The 23,601-nt window shown below is 42.3% G+C and overlaps 1 long non-coding RNA gene across 1 annotated transcript in view; it reads right to left on the bottom strand.

Moving 5' to 3' along the window:
- Positions 1-10,435: 10,435 nt before the first annotated feature.
- LOC310913316 overlaps positions 10,436-23,601 on the bottom strand; it is a 525,559-nt gene continuing 512,393 nt past the window's right edge. Inside the window, exon 2 of the long non-coding RNA XR_014590792.1 lies at positions 10,436-10,486. This is a non-coding gene — a long non-coding RNA (uncharacterized lncRNA). The remainder of the gene's footprint in view (positions 10,487-23,601) is intronic.

Here is a 23,601-nt window from a genome sequence, read left to right as displayed (position 1 = left end):
CAATGAAATGTCATTTTTGAGGACAGAGGATAAAACAGGAATTCAGGAGGAATTTACAAGTGGGGTTTTTCAGTATCTATTTCCTTATTATCTTCTCAGGGAAATGAGCACTGTAAAGTTCATGCTGCAGAGAAAAAGGTCACCAGTCAGGGAACAGGAGAGGCTTCTCCTGCCACAGGATCATCCAACAAAAATTCTGAGCAGCTCCACCTGCAAATGGGATTTCACAGCAGCTTTGCTGTAACATTTTTCTCCATTTTCACAACATCTCCTGGAGAAGGGCTTATAAATACTACAAGAAATAATTATCCATTCCTGCCACGAGTGGCCATAAATATTCTGCTGCTCTGTTTTTGGGACTGGAGCGTGGCCTGACCTATAGCAGGGCTCAGGAGAGCCTGGCAGAGGAGATGTTTATTATTTTCCTGCTGCCTCCCAGCTGTGGGATCAATGCAAGGAGAAAAAACCTCCCTTGCCCTTCTCCTTACATGGAGAGGAGCAGGCAATTCCAGCATTTCCACATCTCTCAGCATCCTCAGGGATGTGACATGGACACTCAAGCACAGTTTTTTTCCCCCCTCGTGGTGTTTTCTTTGCAAAGGTTTGATTTGTTTGTGGCTCAGGTTGAGCCTTCTCCACACCTGAGCTCCCAAAAGCAGCAGAGATGACAAAATGGACAAGGCTCTTGCAGAAGGAGCACTTAGAAAGGAAAAAAGATTTTTTTTTTTCTGTATTAAATGTTATTATCAACAAGCCAGACCACATTTTAATATGTGAGCTATTGTGTGACACAAGAACAAACAGAATTTAACATCACCCTGAATCAGGGCACTTTTTAATTACTCTTCAACCCTTTAAAATACACTCGAGGCTCATTTTTTACATAGTTAAGTGCAGCAGGTTTAGCTTTAAAAAACTCCCTTTCAACACTTCTGGATGACCTGAAATTGCCAAGAATGCCAGGAACTCCAAAAGCAGTTTGGATTCTTTGGTTTCTGGGATATTTCTCCCCCTTTTCCAGCCTTGGTAGTGATTCACAAGGTAAAAATTCCTTTTTTTTTTTTTTTTCCTAAGATTACACTGTGATTTCATTTATTCTTGACTATAACATATATTAAAAAAAAAAAAAAAAAAAAAAAAAAAAAAAAAGTGGATTTTTTACCTTGTAAATCACTACCAAGACTGGAAAAAGGGAAGAAATACCCCAGAAACCAAAGATTTTAGAGAGAACTGATAGAAACAGGACCCTCCAACTCCAGTCATTTTTTTACAGCTCCAATTCTCAGTTTCTGAGGCAGAACAATAACAAAATACCAGCTGAGATGCAGCGTTAATTAGTGACCCAAAGCAGGGGATATTTGCTTTTAGTCCTGTTTTTTTACCAATTGAAACACACAATCTTAAGTAATGAACAAATAATCATCTCTTTAATGCTTTAGCCCTGTTTATTGCCTCCAATATCACATTGTCTTGGGAGGCAGCTGATGGAGCTGGGGAGAAACTGCAGCACAGTGAAAAATGATGTTTGTACCCCAAATTTCTGCTGGGCACATCATCATTCCTGCCTCCCTTTCCACCTCCAGCCCTGGAGTTATCCTGTAATTTACCTGTTTAAGTTCTCATTCTCATCTTGGAAACTTCAATAAGTTTTCTGGTTTGTTTTTTTTTATATCCTTCATAAAAAGGTTTGGGTTGGAAGGGACCTTAAAGCCCATCCAGTGTCACCCCTGTCGTGTCAGGGACACCTCCCACTGTCCCAGGTGCTGCAAACCCCATCCAGCCTGGCCTGGACACTTCCAGGGAAATCTTTTTGCTATAAATAAATGAGATTTCTATTAATTTGCTCTGCCCAGGCCAGGAGCAGCAGCATCAGCACAACCTGCACAGCTGAGCTGCACTATCCAAACAACACCCAAATATTTGCTTGCCCATTTCTGGCTCATTTTGGAAGAAAACTTTCATTTTCTTCGCAGCTGCACCCTCCCATTGAAACACAACTTTATCAAATATTCCTCGTTGAGACACTTAACTTCAATTCCTCTTTTTTCAGGTCACTTTTTCACTCCATTTCCCTTTGTAGTAAAACTCTCCCAGCCAAACCTCCCTATTGATTGATATATGGGAGACTCTCTCTGCCAGTCAATAACAGCCCAGAGCAAGAATCAGTGGCTCTTTGCTGTTATTTATCCATAAAGAGCTTTTATTGAGCTAAACTGGTGTTCAGTTTAGCCTCTCACAGTTTATCATTTTATTTTTCTTACCAATTGTCCTTCTTAACTCTGTTGGAATCTGCTGCCAGCTAAATCAGGCCAGGGAGAGCTGAACGAGTTGAATGACAACCATAATTCAGTGTTTACTGCTTCAAACCTTCATCTTGCCATTCCAGCAGCAAAAAAAAACTAATTTCAAAACAGATCAGGAATTTTCTTGCAAAAAAAAAAAAAAAAAAGAAAAAAAAAAAAAGGCAACATGCAAGGAATAATGAAAGGAGTGGATTGCAGGAGCAGGGAAATGATGATGATGATGCTCCCCAGCAGAAATTTGGGTACAAACATCATTTTTCACTGTGCTGCAGTTTCTCCCCAGCTCCATCAGCTGCCTCCCAAGACAATGTGATATTGGAGGAAATAAACAGAGTTAAATCATTGAAGAGATGATTATTTGTTCATTACTTAAGATTCTGTGTGTTTCAATTGGTAAAAAAACAGGAGTAAAAGCAAATATCCCCTGCTTTGGGTCACTAATTAACGCTGCATCTCAGCTGGTATTTTGTTATTGTTCTGCCTCAGAAACTGAGAATTGGAGCTGTAAAAAAATGACTGGACTTGGAGGGTCCTGTTTCTATCAGTTCTCTCCAAAATCTTTGGTTTCTGGGGTATTTCTCCCCTTTTTCCAGTTTTGGTAGTGATTGACAAGGTAAAAATTCCACTTTTTTTTTTTTTTTTTTTTTTTTTTTTTTTTTTTTTTTTTCCTAAGATTACACTGTGATTTCACTTATTCTTGAATTTAATATATCTAATAATGTTTAAATAAAATTGTGAAGGCTTTTATGATGAATAATCATGATCTACAAGTAAAAAACTTCAAAGTGTGTGAAACTGCAGCAATTTTCTGGTGTTTAGGGGCCAAAGTGCTCAGACATATTCCCACATTTCCCTGCCAAGAGTGAGCCCAAGAACTTTTATAGAAATACCCAAATCTCCCCAAAAAATGCATTTTCCATCATTAAAAGGTTGCCCTATAATTTTACTGCACATTTAAAAGACTTCAAAAAACCTTGCCAGTGTTGTTAACACTTCCAACCCAGTGCCCAGAACAACTCTTTGCTCTTAAAAGCTTTTAGGGATTTAAAAATTCTGGCGTGGCTCAATCTCAAACCCAACCTGGGGCAGTGGCAACATGTGTAGGAACAAGAATTTCCCAAAAGGGTGTAAAAAAACCCTTTTTTAAAAAAAAATAATGGTGAAACCCCTGCCCTACCTGCTGCTGTCAGTCCACATTTGGTGACCCTGGCAGTTTAAATCCTAAAAACAGGATGATTTCTCCTCTTCATTGTGATTTTCAATAATAAATCCCGATCTTCTCATTATCACCATGAATATCAAAAAATTCCTTTTTTTTTTTTTTTTTTTTTATCCTTCTGAGCACTTGGGTTTAAAGTTCTCTAGTGCAAAGCCCCCAAGTGTTAATTGTCCATTGTGTGGGATAACCCTCCATGTTCCCTTCCCATTAAATTCCATGTTCCCATCCCAAGGCATCAGCAGGAGCAGCTGATAAAGCTTCCCTGCACTATTAATTATTTGGTAGGACCTGCTTATTCCTTCTCTTAATTGCCCAACCTGCTCATTACTCTTCCCTGGGAGCAGGGAGAGGCTTCCCAGAGAAAACCCCATCCCTGAAAATATTCAGGGAAAAGTTGGCCAAGACTTGGAGTGGGACTGTGGATAAAGACATCCCTATACCTTTATTTCAAACACCAATCTTAACTCCTGGCTTCAAAAATCCAAACAGTGTGGTTTGGGCTGTCTATCCCAAATAAAAACGTGTCCAAGGCACGGGGAACAAGCAATGCCAGGTCGGTTGCAAAGTCTATATTTCATTTTCTCCTCTCCAGCGAGTCCCGGTGGTTCCTGCAGTGAATAATTGGCTGCACCTTGTAAAACACGAAGTGAAACATGTACAGAGAGTCTGTTCTGTCCACCCAGATGTGTCTGTGGAATAATAAAGACCTAAAGATTGTAGCTGGCCTTGGCAGGCTCCAAAATCCGGCCTTGCAAAGAACACTGGGATCATCTTTATTGATTCATCCGGGGTGAGAAAATATAATTAAAGGATGGAGACACCAAGACCTGTCTGTGCTGACAGCTCCAGACCTGGGATCCACTCTCAATTTAACGAGCCAATCAAGGAATATTAACAGAGTTGTACCTTGCTTCAGTGTCCAGAAGGTAAAATCCCAAAGGGATAAACAGAGAACTTGTTCTGCCCAAGAGATTATTCAGGCACTGGGAGCTGCTGGCCTGGAAGAAAAAGAGATGACTCTCTCTGATTTCACACAGCAGGGTTTTCTTGCCGGGGCAGAAGAGTCAGAAATTGCATTCCAAACCCCCAGGGAAGGTGGGATGTTTTCCCCCCTCAGTTCTCTCTCACTGCAGCCACTTGGAGCATCATTTCAGCTCCACCGAGTCCCACAGCACGGCTTGGGAAAGGCATTTTTAAATGGGAAATCAACTCGGTTACACACCAAAATCACCCTCACCAGTGTGGGGTTGCAGGATTTTGTTTAAAAGTTTCATTGTAAGTTTAGTATAGTTTTAGGTACCCAAGATGGGCCTCCTGTCTTGGAATTCTTTCTTATCACAAGTTGATAAAGGTTTCTGTGCCATCTCTGATTTTTTGCCCAGAGACTGTTCCCTATTGGTCTTTTCCCCGTGATATTCCCTGCCCATCCTTTCCAATGTATCTTTTTTCTCTGTGTCCGTCACTGAAATTCCTATCTCCAAGGTCCAGAAACTTCGAGGAGATTTGGCCGGTGGTTGGCAGATACCCCAGAGACCCCTCCCCAATCTACCTTTGATTTGTTACGAGTTATGTAACCCAGCTGGCATTTATTGTTTTGCTTTGTTCTATTGGTTTAGAGTTTTGTATCCACTCCTTTAGTTTGTCCTGGACAAAACCCCCCCGGAGCCCAGGTGTGATGTGACTTTTCTAATGGTACCTTGGCCTCGGTTCCCATTCTCAAATTTCAGGATCCCAAATCTCAAGGTAACTTTTTTCCCTTTATATTTATATTATTTATCTATTTATGGTCTCAACTCTTAATGACCCCAGAGAGTTTCTCCAATCTTAATGAGTCCATAATTCTAAAATACGTAATTATTTTTCTAATAACAATTAATATATAATAATAATCTCTAATATAATTCTAATGTATGGAATCTATTCAAGTGGAGTGTGAGCAACATCCTGATTTTTCACATCCAAAAAAAAACTTCAGGAAAATATTAGTGACTGTCACATACCAACTTTAGCAGCTGAACCTTTAGTGAGTGTGATGTGGATGTGACATTAAAACGCTCCCAAACCCTGCGTAGGGAAGTGTTTCATGAGTAACTGCTAATATTGCACAGCCACGGCTGTCAAAGATGAAACAGGACAAAAATGGCAGGAAAATCGTGTTCTCATCTTTTATGAGATTAAAAAAAACCAAAACAGCCTGAGGAAAAGCAGATTAACCAGTGCAAAAAGCACTTGGCAGTACCACCCTGGTTCATTCTGAGATTTGCCTGAATGACTTTCAGGTTCCTGGTTGGTGCGAGGGGGTTTCGACACATCCAACAAATCAAAAGATGAGTTTTCACTCCATGAACTTCCACGTTGGTGGATTTGAAAGGAGCCTTAATGTCATCACCTTTTTTCTGATAAAGCACATGTTTCTAAAGGCTTGGGATTCCATCCTGGATCAATCAGAGAGGGGAGCAGTGACAGGGAAGCAAATCCTGGATGTCCCTGGTGATGCTGCTGCGACTCCTCCACGCTCTGAATCTCTCAACCAACCTGGAGCATCACATCCCCTTCCTCAGAGCCCTTTGACCACTTTATAAATCTGATTTCCTGCAAATATTTGGTGGATGGCAGGGCAGGAGCGGAATGCTAACGACTTCTGGCTGCAAATGCAGCAGATGAAAACTCATCTGCTCCAAGGTGAAGTGTCGGCTTTAATAAAGCAATGTCGTGCCATGCCTCCCCCGTCACTGGCCTGTGGTGACATGAAAAATTATAATGGGGAAAATGCAGAACTTTGCAGATATAAATAACTGGAGACTCTGAGAGAAAATTTCCAGCCGGGGAGGTGGAAGAGTGTAAACATTCATTAAGGAGCTGCAGGGAAGGAGATTATTGCCACCTATTGACAACAGCACTGAAATAATCCAGCCTGGTTTGGTCCTGGTGAGGAGGAATTCCTCCCTGGGAGATCTGCAGCGGCCTGTTCCCACTGGATTTGTGTGGCAGGGGATACAGGCATTGGGAATGGTGGAGGATTTGATGGGTAGGACCCCACCCGAGGTGAATTTTTAAATAATCCAAGCCTTTAGAGAGGTGATTTAACAGTAATTGAACACTTGGGAAACCAGAGCATGGGGTGCAGCTGGGTCCAGAGGGATGGAGCAGGCACAGAGGAGGGGAAACGTGGTGAATCCATGGAGTGAGGGCTGTCATCTCACAGGAGCAGTGGTGTTTCTTCCATGGGATTTGTTCCTGAAGCTCCTGGATGGATCCCACTGCTCGGGAGAGTGCTCAGCTGGAGTCAGCCTGGACACTGCCTGGAATGTCCTTAGAGCCTGGATTGGAGAATGAACACACCTGCAAACCAAATCAAAAATAAGCAGCACTCAGCCACACAAGGTCTAAAATCTGGGTTATCCTTTACCGGGAGTGCCAGTCCTGTCCTGGGGCTGATTTCTGCTCAGCTCCTCAGAACAGTCTCCATGTGAGGATCTCCCTCCTCTCCTGTGTCCTTTTAGAATTTCAGATCTGAAACTGATGCTTTGAGATTTGAGCTTTTCTATTTCCCACACATTTGTACTCCTGCAGCTCTTTAGTGTGTGACTCTAAACTCCACACACAGTCCCAGCTGCTGCTGCCCCAGTTTGGGCAGACACAACAATTCCTCTCCAGGCCTGGGGATCAAGGACACCTCACTGCCTCAGGCCCCAGAGATGGGAACAAAAGTGACTTGGGGGGGAAAACTTGGGGTAAATGACTCCATTAGCTGGAGCTGGAATTGGGAGATGAACCCCCAATGTGCAAATGGCCCAAAGTGATCAAAGTGTGCAAACCCCTGACCCGGCGTCCAGTTTGGGTGTAGCCCTGGGGGGCTTTGTCTGCCCTAAATGTACCTGGAGGTCCCTCCATAAATAGAACTGGGATTTTTTTCTCCTAATTTTGTCTGGCCTCTGTTTTTAGGTAGCCCCAGAAAAAGGCATCAAAACCCTCTCCCCCTCTGCCTGTCAGGACTCAGTTTATTATTAGGTACCTCCAGTGTGATTCACTCCTGACAGCCCACTGATTTCTCATCTAATTTGGGTCAGACAGTGCAGATGGAGACCAGTTCCATGCCCCATCTTACCCAGTCCCCAAATTCATTTGCTATTCAGTGGAAATCCAAGCCCAGAAATTTTTATCTTCCACTTGTCTCTCAAGAATTCCCTCTCTGAACTGTATGCACTTAACTCTGTCAGACAGATCAGTGAAAACAAAAATTCCAAGAGGCTGGAACACTTTCCTGCCATCCAGCAATAACTTCACAGCCTTTGCTGTGGGTATTAAAAATATTCACTATTATTTGGTGTTCTTTAGGAGTTCCAGTTTTGGAACAGGTTAAAATTAATGTTGTTTGGATAATCTGTGTTGTGGGATGCATTTTTTTTTTTTTGCTGTTGAATGGGACCCTGACTAAAGGTTAACAGAACTTTAGAGTTCTAAAACTCTAGAAGTGATTAGAGAATATTGAGTGTTATTAGAGGATCTTGGGGTTTGTGATTAGAGAATCTTGGAGTTGTTAAGGTGGGAAAAGACCTCCAAGATTGTCAAGACCAACCCACTCAACCACATCAGAAAGTGCCACATCCACTCCTTCCATGATTGCAGATATCTGATGAAAAGAGGTAAAAAAAGGCTAAAGACAGTAAAATCTAAATTTTTACAGCTGGATATTTAGGAGAAGCAATTTCAAACTAAGAACTCAGCAAGGTTTGGATTCTGAATCCACTCCCAAATGACTCTTTGTACCTCCAACTCTGTGTGCTAAATTTGAAAGGAAGAGCTCTCAAAAGAAGGGATTTCCTTGAAGACCAAGGCAGATGGCAGCAACGAGAGCAAAAAAAAAAAAAACAAAGCAGACGAACAAATCAAAGTTGCACACTTTACAAATCCCAAAGCCTGAAGTCCACGGGAACGGGATCTGCAATCCCACAACTTCTTAATTGGCCTCCAAGAGTTGCCTGGAAATTTCTGGTCAACGGAAAAATCAAAGGGAACGGCGAAAATAATTGCAGCGCTCGTGGGGCGGCCCAGCCTAATTAATTGGCTTTCCTGGTGGCTATAAAATGCTCCAAAACTTTCCCAAGCAGGGTTTCAGAGCTGCTAATAAGTGGTGGCAGGTGCTGAAGGTGACATTGACAACCGTTTGTCTGCAGCCAGCAAAGAAATACGGCCACATACACACACAGGCCTGGTATTATTGGATATTAGAGGTTCTGCCTTCCAAAATGTCATATTTTAAATGTCATTGGATTTGCAGAGAGGGGGAAGAAAAATATAAAATTTTAATGCTATTTTAGGCGTGCACCTCTCGTCGAGCCTTAAAATAATGTCAATTTTTACGAACACTTTTAATAGTATGCAAAAGTAATTATCTGCAGTCTCTGAGGTTCAGTATCCTTTAATAATGAACTGAGTCATTCCACATCCCAAATTTATAAATGGCTATTTGCAGACTGGAGGGGAGCAGAGGCATCAGAGCAGTGCAGGAACAGTCAAGCACCACAAAATTCCGTGAAAAGCAGCAGATTCAGATTGATTTATCTATAAAGCTATTAGTAGCATTTACCAATCCTGAAGCCAAATTTGACCAAAACATCCATTCTGGATCCAGAACATCAATTCTGGGTCCAGAAACATTCAATAGTGGCTTTGGTGGGGTTTAAGCAACCACGTAACCCTGATTTCACAGCCAGCTTTAACTTCACTGTGTCAAAACCTGTTAGGTTGAGACATTAGCCATGGTTTGGTCTTTACTGTAAATATTTAATAGGTGAGACAAGCCTTTGTTCATCCCTGTAGGTCACACAGAGGGTGGTGATTTAAGGTGGGTGATTCAAACCTTCCTGAACCGACTCTCCAGGAGTCATTCCTGGTCATTTCATGCACCCAGCAATTTCAAACAACACCCAGACAATTATTTTCTACTCAACATCTAAAGAAATAACTATCGAGACATTCTAAAGAATAACTATTGATTCTCGCACAGCGCAAGGAGTGAAATCGAACCTCAGGTTGGGAAGGCTGTAAAAATTAATAGTGGATCTTCAGAAGCGAGAGAGGTCTAATCAGAATCCCTTCACCACACGTTTTGCTGTTCCTGTTGGTGGTGATTCAGGCAAAAGATGATGAGCCGAGGGTTTGTACATCCCCTGAAACAGCAGCAGCAGCTCCAAGGTGGCTTTTAGGAGGGGAAAGGGGAGTTTTGCCCAGTTCCTCAGCCCCAGGCTGTGCTCCATGGATCATCCCTGTTTGAGCCTCACCTCCAATCATGGATTTGTGTCCTCCTTTTTATTATTTGCTGTTCCCTCCTTAGCAAAGTTGTCCTGGGTTGCAGTGTAGGATGTACACAAAGTATTTATTCTCTCACCATCTCCATGAGCTGTTGGAACCAGGTGGGGCAGTGTTTTCCCAGGCCCCTCCTTTGGGCTCTTCTGCTCATGGCCCATCAATGCCTTGCCCAGGACTCACAGGGAACTCCCTCCAGGAGTTATCTCTGTTTAATGGGCCACCAAGGCCCCACTGCAGGACTGTCTGTGTTTAATGGGCCACCAAGGCCCCACTGCAGGACTGTCTGTGTTTAATGGGCCACCAAGGCCCCACTGCAGGACTGTCTGTGTTTAATGGGCCACCAAGGACCCACTGCACGACTCCTCATCCCATTGGGAGATGCTCCCAATGCCCAGGGGGAGGAGCCAAGCATTCCCACCTGGAGAGAATCTGGGATTTGGGACAGGACAAGCAGCCCTGAGCCACTGGATTCCCAGAGGAGCAGAGCTCCCAGACCTTTCTGTGGGATCACTGCTTCAGGAAGAGCCCCTCACCTGGACTGCTCCCCCCACCCTGCTCAGGGTGTGTTCTGACTCTGTCAGGGGTCTTTTGTATTATTGCATTTATTTTATTTTATTTTATTTTATTTTATTTTATTTTATTCTATTCTATTCTATTCTATTCTATTTTATTTTATTTTATTTTATTTTATTTTATTTTATTTTTACCTTTCTTCTTATTAAATTGTATTTCTGACTTGGTGCCTCTCACTGGTTTTGCTTTTAAAACCATGACACAAAGCCTTTCTTACAAAACCATCCCCGTGCTGCTGCTGTTCTTTCCCAGGGCTGCTCTGACTCCCAGGTGCTCCAGGCTGAGATTCCAACCAGGAGCTGAAAGCAGGAGCAGCCCAGGATTCAGCTGAGCAGCCCAAACACAGTGATGGGAAGCTGGCTCGGGGAACAATGAGGGGACAGAATGAATGGAAATGGCTTTTGAGAAAAAGACAATGAGCCAATTGGTGTTATTATCCCGCTCTGGCAGCGTTCAGGTTGTTTGGCGGCGGGCCAGAGGGATGGGTTTGGTTCCTTTCTTCTCTCTGATTGTCCTCAGACATCAGGCCCAATAAAACAATTTAACTTATTCCACCAGTGCTGCCAAACCAGCCCCTCTGGATATCCTTAACCCCTTCCTAAGGGGGTGGGCCCACAGCAGTATCTCATATCTGATCACATTCATGATTAAAAGTATAATTCTTAGAAAAATTCCAATTTAAATCCCTGTGTTCTACCTCTGACTGTCACCTCTTGTCACAGCACTGGGTCCATCCCTTCTCCACCCTCACCACAATTCCATGAGGTTCTGTACCTTCCCTGCAGCCTGGTGGGCTCAGAACTTGGGGATTCCCCTTCTCCAGGACCATGGAAAGAGTGAAACTCTTACACTCCATTAAATCTTATTTTGCCCTTTTAATTGGTGGTAAATTACTGTGATAATTTGCTGTAGGATTGCTCGGTGCAGTTTTTAGTTTCCCAGACCAGAAGGTTGAACTCACTTCCTTTCCAGAACTTTCCCACTGCCCAATAAATTTCTGTCAAGGTGCAATTTTCTCCCCTCTGCTATAAAGCTAAATTTTTCTTCCCCTTATTTTTTCAGCCTGTTACCTCTCCTAATGCCCGAATGTCACAATAAATAATCCTCTGATCCCCTTAACACACATTTATTTATTTTTTGGGAGGTGCTCTCTCAGCCCATCCTCTGCCATCAGCACCACCCACTGTCCCCTGGGTCATGATCTCTCTTTACCATTCACTTTCCATGAGGCTTTTTGGGAGAAATTAAGCTTAAATCCAGTGGTTTTTAACCAAATTTTGCTTTTGCCATGTAGAAGAGGAAGGCTTTTAGGTTCCCTCTCCTTGGTATGTCAGAATTTACTCTGACTAAGAAGATGAAAGTAAAATATATAAAATTAATGGCACTCAGGCCTCAATTCCAAGTACCACGTGGGTCAAGAAGAAAGCAGCAACACTCAGGTAAATTTTGGGATTGAGGAAAATCCCTAACTCTCCATTATCATTTACTTCACCTGCCTTTTTCCTGAGGTTTCTGGAAAAGCTAGATGCAAAAAAAACCACTGCAGGACTGTCTGTGTTTAATGGGCCACCAAGGCCCCACTGCAGGACTGTCTGTGTTTAATGGGCCACCAAGGCCCCACTGCAGGACTGTCTGTGTTTAATGGGCCACCAAGGCCCCACTGCAGGACTGTCTGTGTTTAATGGGCCACCAAGGAGCCACTGCACGACTCCTCATCTCATTGGGAGATGCTCCCAATGCCCAGGGGGAGGAGCCAAGCATTCCCACCTGGAGAGAATCTGGGATTTGGGACAGGACAAGCAGCCCTGAGCCACTGGATTCCCAGAGGAGCAGAGCTCCCAGACCTTTCTGTGGGATCACTGCTTCAGGAAGAGCCCCTCACCTGGACTGCTCCCCCCACCCTGCTCAGGGTGTGTTCTGACTCTGGCAGGGGTCTTTTGTATTATTGCATTTATTTTATTTTATTTTATTTTACCTTTTTACCTTTCTTCTTATTAAATTGTATTTCTGACTTGGAGCCTCTCATTTTGCTTTTAAAACCACAACACATTCCCAAAGAATTCTCATCCTCCAAGTCCCAGCTGTGCCATGCAGGACAGGTTTTCTGGGAAGAGCCGTCCCCTCCCTCCTCCTGCTGTACACTGGAGATCTTGCAGGTCTTTTCTCCATCACCCACACTTCAGTTCTGTACAGCAACGCTGCCTGTCCCTGCAAAAAAACAGCTTCTCCCCCTCCCCGTTCCTTTGGAGCATGCACAAAACAGCTGTCTTTAAAATTCCTTGAAGGATTGTGTAATCTCAGCAATAGCAGGGAAGCACTTGGGAGCTGAGTGCATTACAAAGTCTAATAACAGCAGCAATAATAACAGGGAGGCAGTGAAAGCTCAAGGATGCTGTGACTTTGAGCAGGCTCTGCCGCAGCTCCGGGAAGCCTCTGGCACCAGCCGGGTCCCACCACTGGTCTCAGGGGGCAGGGAACACAAATTAGGGTTTTATTTCCCTGTTTTAGGGGGCAGGGAACACATATTAGGGATTTTATTTCCACAGGGTGGGTCTGGGCCAGGCCTGTGTTAAGTGCAATGAAGGTGTTTGCAAACCGAAGGTGCTTCAATCAACTAAATGAGGTTTTGCGCCTTTTTCACAGATCCAGGTGCTGTTTTCATTAGGCTTTACGAGCTTTTGGTGTGATCTCACCTTGGAAGGATCATCAGGTCGGCTAAAAGGGAGCCAAGGGATCTCCTCTTCAGGCCAAGGGTGGTTGTTGACACCTGTAGTGCAGCAAAGTCCAGGGATTTGGTGTTGGATTGTTGTCTGATAAGACATTTCTGATCTGTGCACTGTCCTCCCATACAGAAAATGATCACAGGGTGCACCAGAAAACACATCCAGGCTGAGTTAGTGGGCTGGGGTGGCTGATGCCTTGGGAAGGCTGAGCTGGAACAGAGACTGGATATAGCTGGAGAATAAAGTAGAGATTTATTAAAAGGCCTTTAGGATCCACCTTGGGCAGGACAAGAGCCTGACCAGGGCTACACCCAAGGTGGACCCAAAATAGTCACAAAATGGCTGACTGGTCACCAGGTCTCACACTTTTATAAGTTTTGGTCCATTTGCATTTTGGGGTTGAATTGTCCAATTCCAGCTCCAGGTTGTGAGGTCTCATCCTTCTTGTTCCTCCCTCCAGCCCCCCTTGTTTGTGCTTTTGGGGCTGAGAGTTGTCCTTGGTGTGCAGCAGGAAAAGGATTTGTTTTGTGTCCCTGCTCTGTGCAGAGCTGAGTGACACTGACTGTGAGCTCAGAGCTGCACCCCTGGGCAGTGCAAAACCTGAAATACATGAAAGATAAAATTTAAGGCATCATTTCCCCACTTTTCCCCTTGGAAAATCACTGGACAAAGAGAATCTCAGGATGAATCACAGAATGATCAAGGCTGGAAAGGATCTTGGAGATCATCAAGTCCATCCTATGACCCAACTCCTCCAAAAGTGGGTCCAGGTCGGCCTGGAGAAGGAGGAAGGGCTCCAGTGACAACCAAAACTTCTTCCATTCAGGGTCCTGAGTCAGCCTGAAGTGCCTGAAGGGAAGCCAAAGTCACTTGAAAGTTGAGAGATGCGTTTTACATGACACTGATGGAATGTGAAACCAAAGGATTGATCTCGAAGCTTTGGCCAGAAAAATCCCGTGTGATGAACGACAAAGGCTGAGATCAAACGTGCTGCTTTTTATCCCCATTTTTAAGGCCCTGAAATCAGTACAATTTCAATGGGAAAGCTGAGTCTTGAAATATCAAACCCAGCTCCAGAAATCTCCCTCTGCAGAGCAGATTCACCACGGGGAGATCCCGTGGGACAGATAGAAGCTGACAATTTAATAAATGAAGATGGAAGCAGAACAAGCTGACATCTTAATCAGCCCTTCTTCTGGAAACAAAGGCACTGCACAATTTCCTTCCTTATCCACCTCGTTCTCAACACCACTTGATCATATCTGGCCACAGAAATTACTCTTTGACCTCTCTGGCAGCTGCTTCTTTTGGCAGCAATTTGTTTTTGCTCCAGCCCACGTTTCCAGGGAGGCAAAAAAGAAAAAAAACCCAACAAAACACAAAACCAAACCAGCAGCACTTCACAGCTCTACATAGAATTGTCACTGACCCAAATGTATGAATATCACTCCCTTTAGTAAGTCTCTGCTCAGATAAACAGCTCTCAGCATGTTTGCAACCTGCAACAAGCTCTGAGCAGCTTTTCCTCTCCTCTAATTGCTGTTCCCCTCCACCAGCAACCAGCAGCTCTGCTCTCACTGCTGGGCCAGAACAATTCCAGGCAGGAATTTTTAATGTTTCCCATCCAAATCGTGCTGGTCCTTGAATTCCTGACGCTCTGTAATCGTGAATTCACAAAAGTCCTGAAATTCAGAGAGGACTGGGGGATGCCAGCCTGGGAGTGAGCACAAAGCCTGGCTGGAAGGGAGGGGATGATTCACTTTAGAGAGGCTCCTGAAGCTCACATCAAATTTTAATAAGTCTTTGACTCTCTTTTGGAAATGTCATCTCCTAATGCTGCTTCTCCTGTTAGCTGTGGCTTCGAGGTGCTCAAGTGCTCAGCTCGAGGTGCCTGATGAGCTGTCAGAGAAGGGTTTGAAATGCCAGGGAAGAGCAATTCTGCTGCTGGGATGATGTTGGGATGTGCAGCACCTGCCTTCAGCTCCCACAGGAGGGATTTCCCCGACTTCGGGGTCAGAAGTATTATAAATGCATGTTATAAAGTTGGCTTTTTGCAAATATTAGAATGAGTATTTTATGTGTAATTGTCGTGTATTAATGGAATTTAGAAAAGTGATGAGTGTGTTTTCTGATTGTGACATAATGTAAGCAGTAAGAAGACTGAGTTTTTTCTTTGTGACATCTGGACTGACCAAAGCCAAAAATTATGGAGGAGGGGTCATCACCTTACAGCCCTGCTGGATTTCTGGGGTTTTTATCAAAATAGAAACAGCCAAGCCTCTTGTTACCAGACAGAGTGGAGCCACTCACAAATAAATCTATCAAATAAGGTGATTGGAGATACTTGAAACTAAAAAGAATGTTTTAATATCTACTGAATATGTAAACCAGCAATCCTTAAAACACAGTAATTGAAAGAGAAGGGTGTCCTTTCTGGTGAGGCACCAAATATTTGCCCTTTATGTATCCTAATTATATATTTTTTATTTTTTATTAAACTTATAAATTTTTACAAGAGAGCGGAACTCATTTTTTCACAGAAGGAAAACCTAAACATTCACAGAGCTGAATTATTCTTTCCAAAGCTGGGGAAGAGACTCTTCAGTTCATCTAAAAAAAAAATTTAAAAATGGCTGTGTGTTCAGCAAAGTCCTGCTGCACCTTTCAAGCCTCAAAATCCCACCTGAAAAAATAATTTTGCACCTGAAAAACCAATTTTGCACGTACCAGGTGGGTGTTCAAGGGCAAGGCTGGAGGGTGGAGCTGGCAGGTGAGGGATGAGCCAACTACAGAATCATTAAGGGTGGAAAAAACCTCCAAAATTATCAAGCTCACAGCCCATCTCCCCTAAGGTGGGATTTAACACACATTTAGTGTCCTGGCCACTCCACCAGGTGCTGCACCATTGCTTTTACACCAATGCAGCCACATTGAGCCAACCACAAATTATAAACTCACTTTAAAGTTTATTTTTTGTACTGGAAGAACTCAAACCAGCAGAGAGGAGAAGGTGACTTTGGGGGAACAGCTGAATTAATAAAGGAATGTCTGCAGGAAGATGGGATTATTTGCAGAAGGGAAACAGCAACAACAAAAAAAAGTCTTTCTGTGCCAATCTAAATCAGGTCTGAGCCTGAAGCAACGACGGGCTGCAGGGATTTCCATTCTCCTGGAAGGATAAATAATGCAGGGAGAGCATCCACACCTGGCTGGGAATCACAGCACTCCTGTGACAGCAAAACAAGGCTTTCATGGCCCAGGGGTGCTCCAGGGATGTAAAACAGCAGGAAAACCTAAATGAGGAACAAGGGACTGAAGGAAACTCAGTCTGTAGGTGCAGAGTGTCAAATGGAATCTGATTTTTCACCCCTTGCCCTGGGCAGGGACATCTCCCTCTAGACCAAGCCTTGTCCAGCCTGGCCTTGGACACTTCATTAGTCCAAGAAAAAATTGTAGGGTTTTTTTTTGGACACTGTGCTAGAGGTATTTAATTAATAAAAAAAAGTGGTTTTGCTGTCTCCCAAATCTCAGGCACAAATTCATTTTCATCCTGTTACCTGTTGGTAGAAAAGCCCAGTTTTTGCTAAAGCCTGATCTTCCCCCTTCTCCCCTGGCCATCGCCTTGTTAAATCTCCCAAACTGCAGAGGAATTTTTTTTTTGTTTTTAAATCGATGCAAAACACAGATGAACTTCTAATATTTCACCCTGTGGGCCCAATTCACTCCAAATTCTCTTTCTGCAGGACTTTCAGTGATTGCAGGGAGCACAGCAATGCCCTGGGAACAGGAATCACTGGCCCAGGGATGCTGAAAAGGCAGCACTGGACACACAATTTATCTCTAAGACTCTTTCATCTCTACTTTCATATCTATTCTATTTCCAGTCTCCTTTTGTAAAGAAGATAATTTCCTGCTTTCCAGTTTTACAGGGGATTGTGAGAGGCAAAGGAGGAACAATCCCGCCCAGAATAAGGAAATGTTTACGTGTAAAATTAGTATTCAGCAGCAAGAAGAGCTGCACAATCTGCTCTGCACGTTTTAAGCCAAGAAATTTCATGTGAACATTGAATTTTTTCTTTTTTTATTTTTGGTCGTAGCATTGTGCTCGAAGAATTGACAGCTGAGCTCCCTTTTGGGGATCCAGCTTTGTATACCAATTTAGTAATAAAATTAACTTTCAGAGCACATTTCATGTGCAAACACTTCTGACAAAATATCAGTCTGGTTTTGCTGCTGTATCATGAAATTCTATTTTCTTCTGCCACGTCAATCCTCCCCCTTTAGGTCAGAGGTCAAATATTTTATCTGGAACATAAATCCATTAAAATGTCAATAATTAGAGTTGGTACCATTTATAAAGCTCCGGGTGTAGCATTTTCCTCGCAGTGTGTTGGTGAGAATTAATTCAGCTCAATTAACATCCCAAAGTGAAAAAGCTGATAAAACACTGATAGGGAAATATGAAAAATGATCCCCAGCTGCAGTTGGCTGTAACAGAAAAAGCTGAACGAGGAAGTGATCTTCTAAAAATAGGTTTAATTTTTTTTTTTTTTTTTTTTTTTTTTGGAGTTGCATTGAATTATTGAATTGGATTCCACGAGTGCAGCCTGGATAACGGATTCAGGAGATTCAGCCCTGAAGGATTTACCAGAAGATCTGATAAATACATGAGGAGAAATATTCAGATACCACCAAGAGCTTCCAAAGCAAAACCTCGGGTTTAAAACCAGCTGAACAAGGGACAAACTGAATCAAAGAGCTGCTTAATCAGACAAAGCTTTAATTTTAATGAACTGGCCAGAACTGCAAGAATTAAAGACCACAGCAGCAATTTCCAGGACCTGATGGCTTTGGGGGGAATCTTGTCTTCAACTCTAAAACTTCCAAGGGTTGAATCCAGCCCAAATCTTCCCAGGGAGCTGATTTGAAAAATTTGGGATTTGTTTTTTCCAAACCACCCCCCTGCTGATAAACTCAGCTGGGGGCAGATAAATTTGAGCAGGAATATTTGGAAGCCAACATTTTTAAGACTATTTTAGAATGACCAGTGGACATTTTCCATTCTTTCATGGCAAATTGGAGGGAATCACAGTTTTCCTGCTCCTTCACAAGTTTGTAAAAAACTAAATGTAGCAGCTACTCATGGGGCAAAGGCAGAGCAGTGAGGGGCAAACACAAACCTTTGAAGCAATTAAAAAGTGTTTCCAAGCTGTTAAAATTTCTCAAGCGAGACCAGGAAATATTTAGGAGTCCGTGGATTTATTGCAAAAAATACACCTTTGCTGGAATTCAGGAGGTTCTTCAGCTGCAGGGGGAAAAAATGGGATTTTTCCCCTTGAATAATAATAATAATTATAATAATAATGGTTATACATGGTTATGGTGCAAAATATACCACATATCATAAAATCACAGAGCCAGAGAATGGTTTGAGTTGGAAGGATCTTAAATATGATCAAATTCCAAGGGCTGCCATGGGCAGGGACTCTTTGCCCTAAACCAGGTTACTCCATCCAGCCATGGATTTAAATTCCATCCAGTTCCTGCCCACTCTGAGGACTTGTTTATCCTGGTGGAAACATAACAAAAAATATCTCTGCTGCTTTTTTCCCCTCCTCTGTAACAATTGATTATTTCTCACATTTCTCCAAACTTTCCCTGGCAGGGTCAGCTGTTTAAAGGCAGTGGAGGATTTATTTTGCAGCTCTTTTAATTCCATATCCCCCTGAATTTAGATGAAGACGAATAAAAGGATGTCACCCATTTCAAATTCAATGAGAGTGACTTTTATTCCAGCAAGGAGTGAACTCAGCCCAGGAATAGAGATGGAACAGGGAGAGCAGCAACTGGGAGAGCTCCAAGTCAGGGATTTCCCATCAGGAATGTCTGACAGCACCTCTGCATCCTGATTTTTATTAATTGGGAAACTCCCTGTCTGACAGCACCTCTGCATCCTGATTTTTTATTAATTAGGAGACCCCTGTGGTAACCTGAGCTAATCAGTGGTTGAGGAGTTCTCATCTCATTGCCAAGGGGACACAGACTCAGTTAAACTCACTGTTAAAATGTGCTGGTGTCCAGAATTTGTTGAATTTTTGCAGCTTTTAAAAGCAATCCTCAGCATTTCCACACCCTACAAAATGTTATTTTTTATAATATATTTGTGTTCTACACAGTGATGCCTCCTCCTTCCACACGGCAGCATTAATGGAGAGGTTGTAGTGAGAATAAGTTGGATTACTGAGAAATGGAGATTTTAGATTAATAGAGAAATAGATGAGGGTTTTGTATCTCTGATAACGATTTTTTCCAATTAATTTTTCCATCACACTTATTACTTTTGATCAATTAGATTCAGAGACACCAGGGTCGTATTATCATAATGTTCATATTGGCTGCATTTCAGTGAAATTGCAATTTCACCACCAGAAAAAAGAGGCTTCTCCAGTTGCTGGTCCAGGGAACTGAGGCAGAGAGAGAGAAAAAAAATTCCCCTGAGAGATCCCAGCTCCTCCTCATCCCTGTTAGGAGGGAACTCAGATGTGGAAATCCCACTCTGGCCGTGCAGGACAAGGATTTATTCCTCCCCATAGCCACACCAGCCTTGCTGATTTTGCTTCTTCCTCCTTGTATTTCCCCCTTCTTTACAGAGGTTTGAGTATCACCAAGAAGAATTTTTACATTTCAGTGCTGTTAAAGCCCTGACAAATCCCCAAACCCAAGGAAACTCAGCTTTAGGGCTGGAAATCCAGACTGACACTCCAACCCTGCTGCTCCTTCCCTTTTGTGCATTAAAGCCAGACCTCTCACTTCACTAAATACTGATTTTTTTTTGTATAAAAATTATAGTAACGAGTGCTCCAGTTTCACTAAACCCCAGTACCTACAAGATTTGGATTACTCAAATGTAACCTAAATCCCTTCTTGCTGCTGGCGTGTGCATTTGAAGATAAGTGCCAGGGTGAGCAGGCTAATAATGGCTTGGAATCTCCTATGGATAGTTCAGCACATCTTTAATTTCTGTGCAACTCTTTTTTTCTCATTAAATTTAGACAAAAGACCAAGACATCTATTTCTTGCCTTTCTATTTTTTTTTTTTTTTTTTTTTTTTTTTTTTTTGTGTTGTTTTGTTTTGTTTTTTTGGAGGTTTTTTTTGGGGTTTTTTTTGTTTTTTTTTTCTTTTCCTTGAAGGTGTTATGAGAGTCGTGTTATATAAACTCTCATAATATGAGAAATTACATATTTCTCATATTGAATACAAGAAAAATGAAATACGAGGGAAAAGCCACGAGCAGCAGATTAATTTGTGTCATATTTCCAATTTTGATTGGTTATTGTGGGAATGATGCTGGGCCACAATAATTAAAGGCACAGAAATGTAGGAATCAACATTAAATTGATATTTAACTCACCCTGCTGTAGATGTGGGATTAAAACAGGTCCTTATTATTTGTTTAGGATAATTTTAAAGGCATTTCTGCCACTCAAGTCCTAATTAAAACAGTCTTGAAGTGGGAATAAAAATCAATCCCAGCCTTTTGTGGAAAAATCCCCATTTCCTCTTTCCCACACACCCAGCAAATCCTACCAGGAGGCAAAGACCAGAGTGGGTACAGAAGGTGCTGTTTGACCCCTTCCCTTTTGGATTTTGGAGCCAATGGACAAAACCTGGAAGAGAAAAAGAAAAAAGGAAATTAAACAGAAGGGTTTGAGCAGGGCTGAGATTGGGGAGAGGAATTTCAGTGGTGAACAAACACTTCCAGCACTCTGTGACTTTCTGATTTACACGTTTATTGTCTCAGCCATGGCTTGGCTCAGCTCAGTGTTTGGGAATATTCCTGACATGAATTTTCCAGGGAAAAAAAACTTAAAAAACTTTTTTTTTTTTTTTTTTTTTTTTTTTGAGAAAAAGATGGACGATGCAGATGGAAATACAGAGATGCATTTGTAAAGAGTACTAAAAGCTTTCTAATGGGCAGGTGAAATAGGGAAAAACTGCTTTTTGTGGGTCCCAGCTTGCCTTAAGAACACAGGAATTCCTGGTGAGGATCTGTTTGTGTCAACAGGGAATTAATGAAAATGAAATTTTGCCCAAAATGGGAGAGATTTAACCCAGAGCTGGGAACTCCAGGGCCTGCTTTGCCTCTCCCCAGCTGCCCCTCATTAATTCTTTACTCCATTTCCAAGTCTGGCACCTTTCTCCCCGCATTTCAGGTATTTGCCTTCAAAGTAATTTCAATATTCAAGTTGCAGAGGTGTTTGTGCTGCCTCTGCCTCAGCTGACATTCACTGGTGAGAAGCCACAGGTAATTTCTGGGAGGTGTTGACATTCATTTTCTCACTCCTCTGCCTCGTTGCTCCAGTTTGTGGATCCCAACTTTGCCTAATTTTCCCCCTTTTTATTACATTTGACAGGTTACTTGTGGTTTATCGACTGTGGGAAGTTTACTCTGTGATTTTTTGCTTTCTTGGCTCTGGTATCCAGCAAAAAGACTTAATTTAGCTCGTGGTAGAGTGTTTATCTGACCCTAAATCCTTTTACTCCAAGTTAAACTTGCAAAGAAATTATTGTGCCCTTCACTATTTAGGTGTTAACAACCTCTGTACATTTTTATTTCTCATCAGAAGGGATGGAGGAAATGTCATAATGTAATAATTTGCTGAGTGAGAACTGTCTAAAAAATGTTCAGTCTTCTTTTATTCCTGTGCTGTCAGATGAGGGAAATTCTATTTCCTGTAAAAATCAATTTTTTATTTCCTGTAAAAATCAATTTTTTATTTCCTGGAAAAATCACTCATCACTGATGAGTTCTGGGCTTAATAAGTGATGCTCCAAACACATATTCCACAATTAAAAACAGTTTATTATTACAAATATCAGTTTATTATTACAAATATCCCAAGTTTATTATTCCAAACATCTCTTCCAAGGTTATCATCCACCAGCTGAGCAAAGAATAAAATCAAAATAATGGGGAGAGCAGCAGCCACTGTAAAAGAATAATTAATAAACACATTAAGCTGAAGAGTTGTGTCAATAATTACCTCCATATAAAAACCCTCAGCACTGATGTTCTCCTGCACTCCTCACACAGGCAGGAATTAACACTTAATTCTATCCACATTTATGGGCCCTGCAGTAATTGCAGGCTGTAAACAGAGCTGCCAGCTTGGGATGAGGATAAATTCATTTTCGAGGAGATGAAGTGTGAATGAAATCAGGAAAGGGCTGATTTTGGGAAGGAATTCTTGGCTGTGAAGAACAGAGATAAATGGGATATTGGGGAGGAATTCTTGGCTGTGAAGGGACAGGGATAAATGGGATTTTTGGGAGGGAATTCCTGGCGGTGAAGAACAGGGATAAATGGGATTTTGGGAAGGAATTCCTGGCTATGAGGGGCAGGGATAAATGGGATTTCAGGAAGGAATTCTTGGCTGTGAGGAGCAGGGATAAATGGGATTTATTAGGAAGGAATTTTTGGCTTTGAAAGGCAGGGATAAATGGGATTTCAGAAAGGAATTCTTGGCTGTGAAGAACAGGGATAAATGAGATTTCAGGAAGGAATTCCTAGCTGTGAAGGGCAGGGATAAATGGGATTTCAGGCAGGAATTCTTGGCTGTGAGGATGGGAAGGCCCTGACACATCATCCTCTGTCCTTCATCCATTTCAGAACCCAAAACTTTTGTTTCCCTCAGTTCTGTTCAGCACTGAGACCCTTTATGACTCCCAGAGAATTTTCCCATTTCCATTTAATCTCCCCCAAGCTCAGAGTTTCCTGTAACCCGTTTTAAATTGTCACCAGAGAGTTGATTTGGCCACAGGCAGCGTTTTCATGGCGAGGTTTGCTTTTTCCTTCCCAGCTGATAAAAGTGGAATTAGCAGGTATTAGCAACTAAATTAGTCAGGAGGAATTAATAACAAAAGAAACCTGCTCAGGTTCACTGAGGCAGATCTAATTCTCATCACAGGTAAAGTATTTTATTATTATTTTATTTTTTTTTCAATAAGTTGTTTGTTTGCATCGCTTTTTCAGGTATTATTTCCTAAGAAATTAATTCTACTTAAGCACAGCTCAGTGAACTCAAGAACTTGCCTCAGACTTTTGTTCCTGCTCAGGAAAACCTTCCCCATCCTCTCCTTTGGCTCCCAGATAAAGTGTCTGCATTCCCTGGAGAGTTTTTTTCATTCAACCTCCAGAACAGCATCATTTCCAAAGTCTCCAGAGAGAAAAAAAGGAGTTACAGCTGTGGGATAAAAAAAGCAGGTTCTTGGAATTAGAGTTTCTTACAAATTCTACTTTAAACATCGCAAAACTGCAGCAGGAGTTGTAAAAAAAATGGTTCTAACCAGTTCTAAATTGGTTTTCCCAAGAGTTGTGTTTGGTCTCGTATTTGCTGGTTCAACCACCACCAGATGAAATTTAAATAATCCCCACTCAGGATGTAAAAAAATGCACGGAATTCCACCCGA

Source organism: Zosterops lateralis (genome assembly GCF_965231275.1).
Source record: "Zosterops lateralis genome assembly, chromosome: 10".
NCBI lineage: Eukaryota > Metazoa > Chordata > Aves > Passeriformes > Zosteropidae > Zosterops > Zosterops lateralis.
This window is presented reverse-complemented; position numbering and strand designations above follow the sequence as displayed.